Here is an 11,753-nt window from a genome sequence, read left to right on the forward strand (position 1 = left end):
GGCCCCACCTGCGTCAACCTCGTGCTCGCCGTCCAACACCGCGCGGCCTGCCCAGGAGGACCTCCGCCATCTTCCTCTTCTTCACCCAGCGGCGTGAGCTCGGCGGCGACAAGGAGTGGCGACCGCAACGACCCCGTCGCCGGCGTGATTCTCCCCCGACGCTGGACTGGTCAGGCCCCGCTCCTCCCCCTCTTCTTCACCCCCCGCTTGTCCTCTTAATTTCTATTCTCTTTGGTTCATTAATTTGTAGTACTGTTCTTGGTCTGGTTCTCTGGATAATTTCTAGGGTTCTTGGTCTGGTGCCAAGATTGGTCGTGTTTGTCAATAGTACAACTTAGCTCACATGTCTTCCAGAGAGATCCCTGTTCTAGGATCTGAGCTCTCTCTTCTCTGAATTCAACTAAGGCATGAGGAACAAGGGGGGAGATAGCTACTGTCAAAATTTTTAACACTTCCTTACTTGTTTGTCAAATACAGTTAGCTACTGTAAAAAAATTTAAAACTAGGTCTGAATTTTTAACACTGCCTTAACAAATTACTAACTGTCCAAAAATACAGTTAGCTACTGTCAAAAAATTCAGTTAGGTACAATTAGCATCATGTAAGAAAATGGCCATAATGTGCCCTGATAATGATTTATTTTGTCATAAAAATAAATAGTGTACTGCCATGATAATGACATGGTCCTGTGTTTGCAAGCTGTCATAATGTTTTCATTCAAAAACCATAGAGTGAAAGAAGAAGCATAGGCTTAATTGAGCTGTGGAGTTCTTGTTACCTTGTCTGTCCGTCCTCGTTAGTTACATGTATCTCTCTGTTTGTGTTTCTGCGTAACAGGTTCGATCGCAGTTGGAGAAAAATTGAGGCGTTTGTTGGCTCGAAGACAGTGTGATACAGGTATATACATGTGCTTTGCTTACTTGTTTGGTTTGCAATAGTTATCATGTGACAAAGTATGCTTAGTTGTTTGGTTTGCAACCCATATTTTATAGTTGATAATACATTTCCCAGATCTGCTTGGTTGCAATCTTTTATCTGAACGCGATCATTATAAGTTTATAGCTTTCCCACTGTCAGGCTTGTTCCAATAAGTAGATGCACTTGCTCCTTTCTTACATATTTGTGCCTGACAAACGCGGTCATCAAGTCTACTTCCATGTTGCTGCTAGTAGTAACCTGACAGCACAGCCATACTTAGCCACTGTTCATTAACAGCAAGTCAACAACAACATCAGTAAAATTCAGTTAACAACAACATCAGTAAAATTCAGTTAATTAACTGAAGAAGAGAAGAGAGAAAGTAGAGAGCAAGAGGAGTACTTGCATTAACTGAAACGTTTTACATTAAACTTGCAAAATTGCAGTACTCCCTGAAACTACTGCAAGCAAGAACTACTGTTGGAGGGCACTACTGTAGGAATATTCTCTGGTCTACTGAAACTTGCTGGATGTATGTTCAGAAATGTGTTAACAGGTGTATTATTTATAGTAGTTGTTGCAGATGGTTTCTCTTGTCTTAACTGAATAATCATGTATTACATAGTGTTCTTGTTTTTCTTCATAGTTTGCAGCATTTTCAGATGTACACTGTTTTCCTATGTGTCAAAATGTTCCTAATTTGATATTTGAAAGTAAGTGTGTGGTTTGAAATTTTGATCTGATTATGGCATCTAGAATTATGTCAGTTTTGTTTTGTAACTAGAAGACCAAAGTGTGTTACTCACCTGGGATCTTAACTGTTAAGTTTGTAATATTCCTTATATTGAAATCGAACATGATGGTGCTACTTGATATTTTTGAGACATGGCATCTCCCATGACCGAATCAGCAACAAGGGGAGTTGATTCCATTTCTTGGTTTCTGTAAGAATTTAATGGACCTGGGCCTAGTTAAGTATAGGCTTGGGCTTGTGGTTGAATGCTACCGTTGTCCTAGCCATGTATTTTCAGAATTGAGCTAAAGATTTGGGGGTAGTATTTCTGATTTTAGAGCACCTTTGCTGGATGTATTTTACAGCAGCTGTCGGAATCAAAACAATGCTTGTGGGTTGTCCTGTTAAGTTGAGTGAGTCATTAGAGGGCAGATAGGGTCACCCACACCAATTAATGTTTATGAAGAAGAAGAATAAACCTGCTGCTGCTGCTGTTATGCTTGTATTCACTGCTGCTGCTGCTGCTGTACTTGTGATGATGCTACTTGTGATCTTCTGAAATGACCCATTGGCGACTTCATTACGCGGGGATAACGATTTTGCAGGTACCCCGAGAGGCCCTTGAGTTTGCCGGAATGTCGATTAACTTCCGTTCCGGCAAATTCGGGTACTCCATATGTCCTATTTTCAGCAAAGGTCATGCTGAAATTTTCCGTGAATTTTAGCATGACTTTGCTAAAAATAGGACATATGGGGTACTTGCGACTAATGCATGGGCCGGGGTATCTTAGTACTTAATTAAGTAGGATCAACTGTCTCTTGTGTTATACATATAGAAGTGTGATATGTTTACTGTCTCTTGGTGTTTGTCCTTAATTAAGTAGGGTATATTATTAGAAGATACCCATATATATCAGTCAACCTAGGGTGCCTCGGCATCGATAAACCCTAAATGATGAAAACTTAACTTAGCATTTAGGGTGCCTCGGCGTCGAAAAACCCTAAATGATAAAACCTTGGCTTTTAGGGTGCCTCAGTGTCGATGAGAACCTAAATGATGTACGCTTAGGCTTTTAGGGTGCCTCGGCGTCGACAAACCCTAAATGATAAAAGCTTAGCTTTTAGGATGCCTCGGTGTCAACAAACCCTAAATGATGAGACCATGATCTTGTTCCTTGACAATAACCAACTTTTTGACCAAACTTTTTTCCTATTTAGAGCGAAACATGGTCCACAACGATGAGGCCGGCGGTTCGGGCGGCAAGCAATTCTGGGAGCTGTCCCAGGAGATGGAGGAAGAACCTCACCGCTATGAGGACGCCGCCGCGGAAGACACCGATCCTGACTACACAACCCCTAGTGGCGTCGGGGATGACACCACTGATGGTGCCGCCGACGATGCCACCACTGATGATGGCGGCGCATGCACAGATGGCAGCCAACCGAAGAGGCAACGGAAGGACCGGCGCCCGAACGTGCTCGGCACCGTCAAGGAGGAATTTACTGAAGTGAACTCCGACGGGCATCCAACGGCGCCCAAACATGTAGTCAAGGGGTACTCGGTTCAGCTCGGGTGCATTCTCCGAAGCACCGTCTCGATCAACACCGAGAACCTAAGGCATAAGGACCGAGGGAATTTGCGCAGCCTCCTCTTCACGAAGCTGCACGAACGATACAAGTTCCCCGCTGAGTTTGCAAACACACGCCTCTCAGGGAATAAAGTGAACAGTGCCGCCCTCACGAGGATGAGCACGACCCTGTCTACATGGAGAAGCACGGTGAAGGCAATGATTGAAAAAGGTGATAGTTATGAGAAGATCAAGGCGAAATATCCTTTGATGAGCGAAGATGACTACAAGGAGTTCAAGATCAAGTGCGAGAGCAGCGCAACCTCCGAATCAAGTCAGTGGGGGAAAGAAATGCGGGAGTTGAACTTAGGGGTCCACCAACTCGGTCCCGGCGGTTACAGAGTGGCGGAGCCTATATGGGACAAGGAGGACGCGGAGCGTGCCGAGCAAGGCCTACCGCCCCGCTTCGAGAAATTACGTGACAAGTAGACCAGGAACTTTGTCAGGGCCCGGTACAAGGAGGACCCGGTAACAAAGGAGCTTACCACGGATCCGAAGACCAGGGCACTTGAGCTTGTTCTGGTAAGGAATACACCCCCGCGTAATTAGCTCCATATGGTTGCATTCTAATTAATGAAGCCAAATTTCTAAATGGTTAACATTCCTTCCGCAGGAGGCTGAAAGCAGTAGCGCGGGGTCATCTCAGAGCTCCCCTTTTGACACCCCTTTAAATAGGGCGTTGAACGTAATGAAAAACAAGGATAAGCTCAGTAAGCCATCGTCAGCTGGTCGTGTGGCCGGCAAAGGCTTGTCCACAAAATGGTCGTCATACTATACCGCTGGTGGGCGATAGGAGAAAAAGACCAGCTCGGAAAGCCAGTCACGTGAGGTTCAAGAACTCAAGGCACAAGTGGCGCGGATTCCGGAGATTGTCCAAGAGCAAGTGCAACAACAACTGGGAACGACGCTCACCGCCATTGTGCCTACCTTGATTCAGGGGCTGACGACGTGGATTGCGGGCGGCCAACAAGGGCCTCCCCCGGTTCCCAGCTTCACGGCCAGCAACTCGCACAACGCGCAGGCGGTGCCATTGGTGTCTCCGGCGAAGGCGGTATTCGTGTCTCCGGCGTCGGCACGGGCATTGGAGCTTAATGCACCCGGGTGTACGCCGGCCGGCACCTCGCCAGCAAGCGGCCCCTCCGTCAGTTGCACGCGCACGCCCGCCGTTGGCGGTGCCTCGACATTAGCCGAGCTCGACGGCATCACGGTAACTAAGCCTCTCGGCCGATGACTTCATCTCCTTGCCTTTGACTGTGCATCCCTGACGCCCTACATGTTTTTGCAGGGCGCCACCGATGTTCCTTGCACTCTCCTACACTTCGCGGGCGGCGAGTTGGTCGATGTCGCCAAGGGCAGAATCGTTCAACTGGGCAACCGCGTGTTCCACGGTAATCCGATGCCACCCACCTTGTATAGGGTTGAACTGGTTCGGGTGCTGCCAGGCTGCGACGAGTTGTTACCTCCGATTCGACCCGCTGGGGCCGATGAAGATGATGTGATGACCCTCAGCGCCTGTGTAAGCTGGCCCCTGCTTTGGCCGAAGAGCCAGATTCGTTTGGGGGCGGGGGACACCACCCCACAGACAAGACCGCCAGTCGTGCCAGCGCCAAGCCATGGCAAGAACGCCGCAACGCTACCGGACATGCCGGACATCCCTATGGCACAGGATCCGGACATGGATATGGCACAGGATCCGGACGACGACGACAACGACGGCGGTACATTTTCCAACGTCGATAAGTACTTTGCCGAACATGGGTACGGTGACGAGTTCTGCGGGCCTCCTTCTCAAGAACCCAACCCTGAAAAAGACGACCCCGATCTAGCTGGTACGGCGGAGAAACCCAATTGCAACAGGCGTCGTCTGGCGTTCAGTTCTCAGGAGACGCCTCCAGCTGCCGCCTTCACCGAGCCTCAGATAGCTGAGGTGCCAAATATTATCAGCCCCAACACGCTCAAGAAGGCGGTCTGTGAGCAGAACTCGATCCCATTACAGCAGATCAGGAAGAAGGGACGGAAACGAAAGACTAACAAGGGCGCCAGTGTGAGCCAGCCGGCACCGAGTATGATCCGTGCTCAGGACGGGCCACCTGCACCTAAGGATATCTCGAGGAGGGTGCATGTGGCGGGTAGGCCGATGCTACCGACAAATATGCTCAATGCTGCAACCGGTGCTATGCGGAGTCTCCATGACAGTGTTCTTTCTTTGGAGAAGCGGCGTCTCAGAGAGAATGATGTGGCATACCCGGTTTTCGTGGCCAAGGTGCCAGAGGGCAAGGGCTTTGTGGATAGCGCCGTCGGGGGTACGATCGTCCTGTGGTTTGATGACATCTTTCCTATGCTTAACCTTCATCCGCTGCACTACACCTTCGTTCGGCTGTTTTCGCTGAGTATGGAGATGCGGATCATTAGAGACAAGACCCCGGACATTGTGATAGTCGACCCCTTCTACATGCGTGCCAAGATCTTGGGCAGCGCTGGGGACCGGCAAGTCACGAGTTCACACCTCGAAGGCGTCATTCTGGCAAACCCAGATAAGGATAACTTCCTCGTGCCTTACTTTCCCGAGTAAGTCATCTCCTAACCGCCCCGTAACATATGATTTCTTAGATTTCGATTGTTCATTTTTTTCTAACATTCCGTGTTCTGTGCGGTGACACACATTGCACACTCATCCTCTTAAGCCCGAAATATTCCATGGCCACGTATTTCGACCTGGACCGTGACTCCAAGATAGACTACACAAATATCAAGAAAGTTCTTGATGATGCTCTCCCCGGCTACGCCGCATCTGGAGGCACCTTTAAGAGGCCATCTCGTAGGTACGGCAGGCACGTGTTCACCCACAATACGACGTTCCCCTGCGTCAAGCAGCCGCCTGGCGGTCCGAAGGATGCCTACTACGCCCTCCATCACATGTGGCCGATCGTACGGGACCATAATCACCTTCTGCTACCAAATAATCTCAAAGATTGGGCCGCAAGCTTGGCGGCAATCCAGGACGCGGACATCCGACAAGAATTCTTTCGCATCCAATCGGAGTTTGCAGAAATCATCCATCAAGATGTCCTTCGTACCTCGGGGCAGTTCTACCTCAAATTTCAACCGTCCAACAGTGAGATAGACACAACGCTACAAATGCAGGCTGACAACGCCCGCGACTTCATGACCATCACGACAGACGGCGGCTTCATCCATGCTCCGGTCCCATGAGTCGAGTCGAAAGTAGTGATGCTATGTGTAGTTCTGAAACATTGATTAGCTCATGTTGTAATTAAACTTTAATGAACTTGTATGTCTCTTTGGTTTGGACAGTCGTTCAACTTAGATGTAATCGATGCTATTTATTAGTAGGACCATGAATCGTGCTATTAATGTCTTGCTTTTCTCTTCCGATCCTTTTGTTGCATACTTATATATTGCTTATGTATTGTCTGTTGTTTGGCTAGTGCATAGAGATGCCGTCGTATGTCGTGTACAAGGGTAAGGTTCCCGGAGTCTACGACGACTGGGAGGAGTGTCGGAGACAGGTTCACCGTTTCAGCGGTAACAGTTACAAAGGGTACACCACTAGGGCGGAGGCGGAATCTAGATACGCGCGCTATCTAGCGGGAGAGAGGACGGAGCGTTGGAGGAACCGGATGAAGACCAGTTTCATCGCGACGATGCTCATCGTGATGACCGCAGCTCTCTTCTATGTGATGGTAGTTTAGATGATCGATATCGACTTGTAATGTGAAGACAAACTCGCTACTCGCGGTCTCGAGACTTGTAATGTTCTATCTTTGTTCGGTCTTTTGAATTCGGAGACTAATATGATGAATTGTATTCGGAGACTAATCTTCTATTGTATTCGATGAATCTGCTGTTGCTGTGTGGTGCTGCTTATATTCTGTCCAATAATATATTTTGTAATCTGTGCAAAAATCAGAAAAGAAAAAAATAATCCCTAATATACATACTAATGGCGCATCATCCCAAGGTGCGCCATTAGTATGCCAAAGGATACTAATGGCGCATCACAACGCAGTGCGCCATTAGTATGCCAAAGGATACTAATGGCGCATCACCCCGCAGTGCGCCATTTGTATGCCAAAGGATACTAATGGCGCATCACCCCGCGGTGCGCCATTAGTATGGCTAGGCACATGGGTAAATATGGCCCCCTGGGAGGCATACTAATGGCGCACCGTGGCCTATACTAATGGCGCACTGCCTGGTGCGCCATTAGTAAAAAATACTAGTGGCGTGGTACTAGTGGCGCACCAGTAGTGCGCCATTAGTAGGCAAAACTGGGGCGCCACTAGTAGGCCTTTTCCTAGTAGTGGACTGTTAATAGGCTTTTCATGGGCCAGCCTGTTAACTTTTGACCAAGTCAAACGGGTCGGCTTTGTAAGCTAAATGGGCCAGTGGTGGGCCGTGGCACGTGTCGACATATCATAGGCGCCTATCTGACCCACTGACGAGCTGACACGTGTTTCGTCCGACCATAGGAATTTTACACGTCGAAATTTCCCATTGGTCGGGGCTGTTAACGGGTTATCGGATCCAAAACCCGACCCGATAGCTTAACGGCGTTCTGTTACGGTGGATGCCACGTGTCGGTCACCCTTGACGAAAGCACTTCTGTGACGCGCGATTTATCGTCATGGAAGTGGACACTTCCGTGATGATAATTTTGGTAATGTCATGGAACACTTCTACGACAGCACAGTTATGACTATTTTGATTCGGTCATAAAATCATCATGGATGTACATGCATGACAAAAAAGCGACCTACTGTGACAAAGACATATCATCACGGAAGTGTATTTTTTTTGTAGTGAATCAACGGGCTATGGAGATGCCCATCAATTGATGTCAATGCGAGGAGTAGGGATTGCCATGCAACGGATGCACTAGAGCTATAAGTGTATGAAAGCTCAAACTAAAAACTAAGTGGGTGTGCATCCAACTTGCTTGCTCATGAAGACCTCGGGCATTTGAGGAAGCCCATCATCGGAATATACAAGCCAAGTTCTATAATGAAAATTCCCACTAGTATATGAAAGTGATAACTCAAGAGACTCTCTATATGAAGAACATGGTGCTACTCTAAAGCACAAGTGTGGTAAAAGGATAGTAACATTGTCCCTTCTCTCTTTTTTATTTTTTTCTCTTTTTTTATTTTTTTGTAGGCTTCTTTGGCCTCTTTTTTGGGGCTTCTTTGGCCACTTTTATTTTGACAACCTCACATGGGACAATGTTCTAATAATGATGATCATCACACTTTTATTTACTTACAACTCAATATTACAACTCGATACTAGAACAAAGATATGACTCTATATGAATGCCTCTGGCAGTGTACCAGGATGTGCGATGATCTAGCATAGCAAAGATATCAAAAAACGGACAAGCCATGAAAATATCATGCTAGCTATCTTACGATCATGCAAATCAATATGACAATGAATGCTCAAGTCATGTATATGATGATGATGGAAGTTGCATGGCAATATATCTCGGAATGGCTATGGAAATGCCATAATAGGTAGGTATGGTGGCTGTTTTGAGGAAGATATAAGGAGGCTTATGTGTGATAGAGCGTATCATATCACGGGGTTTGGATGCACCGGCAAAGTTTGCACCAACTCTCGAGGTGAGAAAGGGCAATGCACGGTACCGAAGAGGCTAGCAATGATGGAAGGGTGAGAGTGCGTATAATCCATGGACTCAACATTAGTCATAAAGAACTCACATACTTATTGGAAAAATCTATTAGTCATCGAAACAAAGTACTATGCGCATGCTCCTAGGGGGATAGATTGGTAGGAAAAGACCATCGCTCGTCCCCGACTGCCACTCATAAGGAAGACAATCAGTAAATACCTCATGCTCCAACTTCGTTACATAACGGTTCACCAGACGTGCATGCTATGGGAATCACAAACTTCAAGACAAGTATTTCAACAATCCACAACTACCCACTAGCATGACTCTAATATCACCATCTTTATATCGCAAAACTATTGCAAGGAATCAAACATATCATATTCAGTGATCTACAAGTTTTATGTTGGATTTAATGACTAACCATGTGAATGACCAGTTTTTGTCATCTCTCTAAATAGATATAAGTGAAGCAAGAGAGTTTTAATTCTTTCTACAAAAGATATGCCCATTTTCTAACAAATATAATTGAAGCAAAAGAGCATTCTACAAATGGCGGTTTTCTATGTGAAGAGAAACGGGCAATCCAAACTTCAAAAGATATAAGTGAAGCACATGAAGCATTCTATAAAGCCATACTCAAAAGATATAAGTGAAGTCCGATGAGCATTCTATAAATCAACCAAGGACTATCTCATACCAGCATGGTGCATTAAAGAAAAGTGAAAACTAAATGCAAAAGACTCTCCAAGATTTACACATATCATATGACGAATAAAAATATAGCTCCAAGTAAAATTACCGATGATTGTTAGAAGAAAGAGGGGATGCCTTCCGGGGCATCCCCAAGCTTGGTTGCTTGGGATTCCTTGAATATTTCCTTGGGGTGCCTCGGGCATCCCCAAGCTTAGGCTCTTGCCACTCCTTATTCCTTTATCCATCGTGATCTCTCCCAAAACTTGAAAACTTCAATCACACAAAACTTAACAGAAAGTTCGGTAAGATCCGTTAGTATAATAAAGCAAATTACTACTCTAAGTACTGTTGCAAACCAATTCATATTTTTTTTGCATTGTAGCTACTGTAATATAACTTTTCCATGGCTTAATCCACTGATAGAAATCAATAGTTTCATCAAAACAAGCAAACTATGCATCAAAAACAGAATGTGTCCTAAACAGGATAGTCTGTAGTAATCTGAACATTCACCATACAAAAATTCTGAAAAAATTAGGAAAAATAAACAATTTGTATAGAAAGACAGTGCAAAAAGTTTCAGAACCGTTTGACGTTCCATTAAAAAAATGTAAAATCGCGCACTACAGCCAAAGTATCTGTCTTGCACCGCACAAACCAACAAGCAATGTAAACATCCTAAAGGCAAATCTTGGCACATTATTTTTATTTTTAAACTTTATAAAAGCACACAACAGAAATAAATGTCTCTATAAAACTTCCGGGTTGTCTCCCTGGCAGCGCTTTCTTTAAAGCCATTAAGCTAGGCATACAGTGCTCAAGTAATGGATCCAGCCGGATCCCAAGGTATATCAAAGCCAATTTTAATTAACAATGATTTGTGATTTAGTAGTGAGCACAAAGTAACATAAATCATGCAACAACGAAGTCTAACTCCCTTCCTATGCATCGGCATGTCAGAAAAGAACAATTCATGCACACATAGTAAAGGCCAATGCATAGTATAAACAGTTTCTTGCAATTTTATCATATTGGAAACATGGAGAGGCGGAGATGTAGTTCCTCTCTCATAATAATTGCAAGTAGGAGCAGCAAGCACATACATATTATATATATCAAAATCATCATGTGTAGTAGTAAAACGCAACCCATCAATATAATCCTTAATAAGGGCAAAATTCTCCGATATAGTGTAGTCGGGAGAATTCCAAAAGATAATAGGACTATCATGCGTGGGTGCAATAGCAACAATTTCATGTTTAACATAAGGAACTATAGCAAGTTCATCTCCATAAGCATAATTCATATTGGCATCTTGGCCACAAGCATAGCAAGCATCATCAAAAAGGGATATTTCAAAAGAATCAACGGGATCATAACAATGATCATAGCATTCATCCTTCGGTAAGCATTCATTAGAAGGTGAGCACGGGTAGCTAATCCGCTCTTCCTCCTTTTGTTCTTCGCTCTCATCATCATCTTTTTCATCCAATGAGCTCACAGTTTCATCAATTTCTTCTTCCATAGACTCCTGCAAAATATTAGTCTCTTCTCGGACAACGGAGACTTTCTCAATAAATTCATCAATATCATAATTGTATTTATAGTTCTCATAGCAATATTTAAGGATAGCTAAATTTTTAGGTCTATAAACTGAATCATCAAAATCTTCAAACTCTTTAAACAATGATTCAATTTCACAAGCACCCTTAAAAGCACCAAATTCTTCTATTCGTTCCACATCATAGTAATCATATATACCATTAGCATAAGAAGCTAAGGTTTCATTATCATTAAATTCGCATGAAAAGGGAAGGTGTGGAGCCTACATCCTAGAGCAACAAGTATAATCATATCTCAAGCATAGTTGCCGAGCATACCAATGCAACATATAAATTGGATCCCATAATAGTTTCCCTTTCTGAGTCAAGCGATAATCCCTAAGTATTCACATTGATCCAACGTGTCTCCCATTACATAATTGAATGGGGTTTTCTCGGGATTATTAAAGTAGTGCATAATATCTTTCACATAATGAGCATCGAGGGTTTTAGGAGGTTCCCCATCTCCATGAGTAGCAAGTAAACCTATTTTTTTTGTTATTTCGTGTTTCATATCCATAACT

The sequence above is a fragment of the Triticum aestivum genome, chromosome 3D (genome assembly GCF_018294505.1).
Source record: "Triticum aestivum cultivar Chinese Spring chromosome 3D, IWGSC CS RefSeq v2.1, whole genome shotgun sequence".
Classification (NCBI taxonomy): Eukaryota; Viridiplantae; Streptophyta; class Magnoliopsida; order Poales; family Poaceae; genus Triticum; species Triticum aestivum.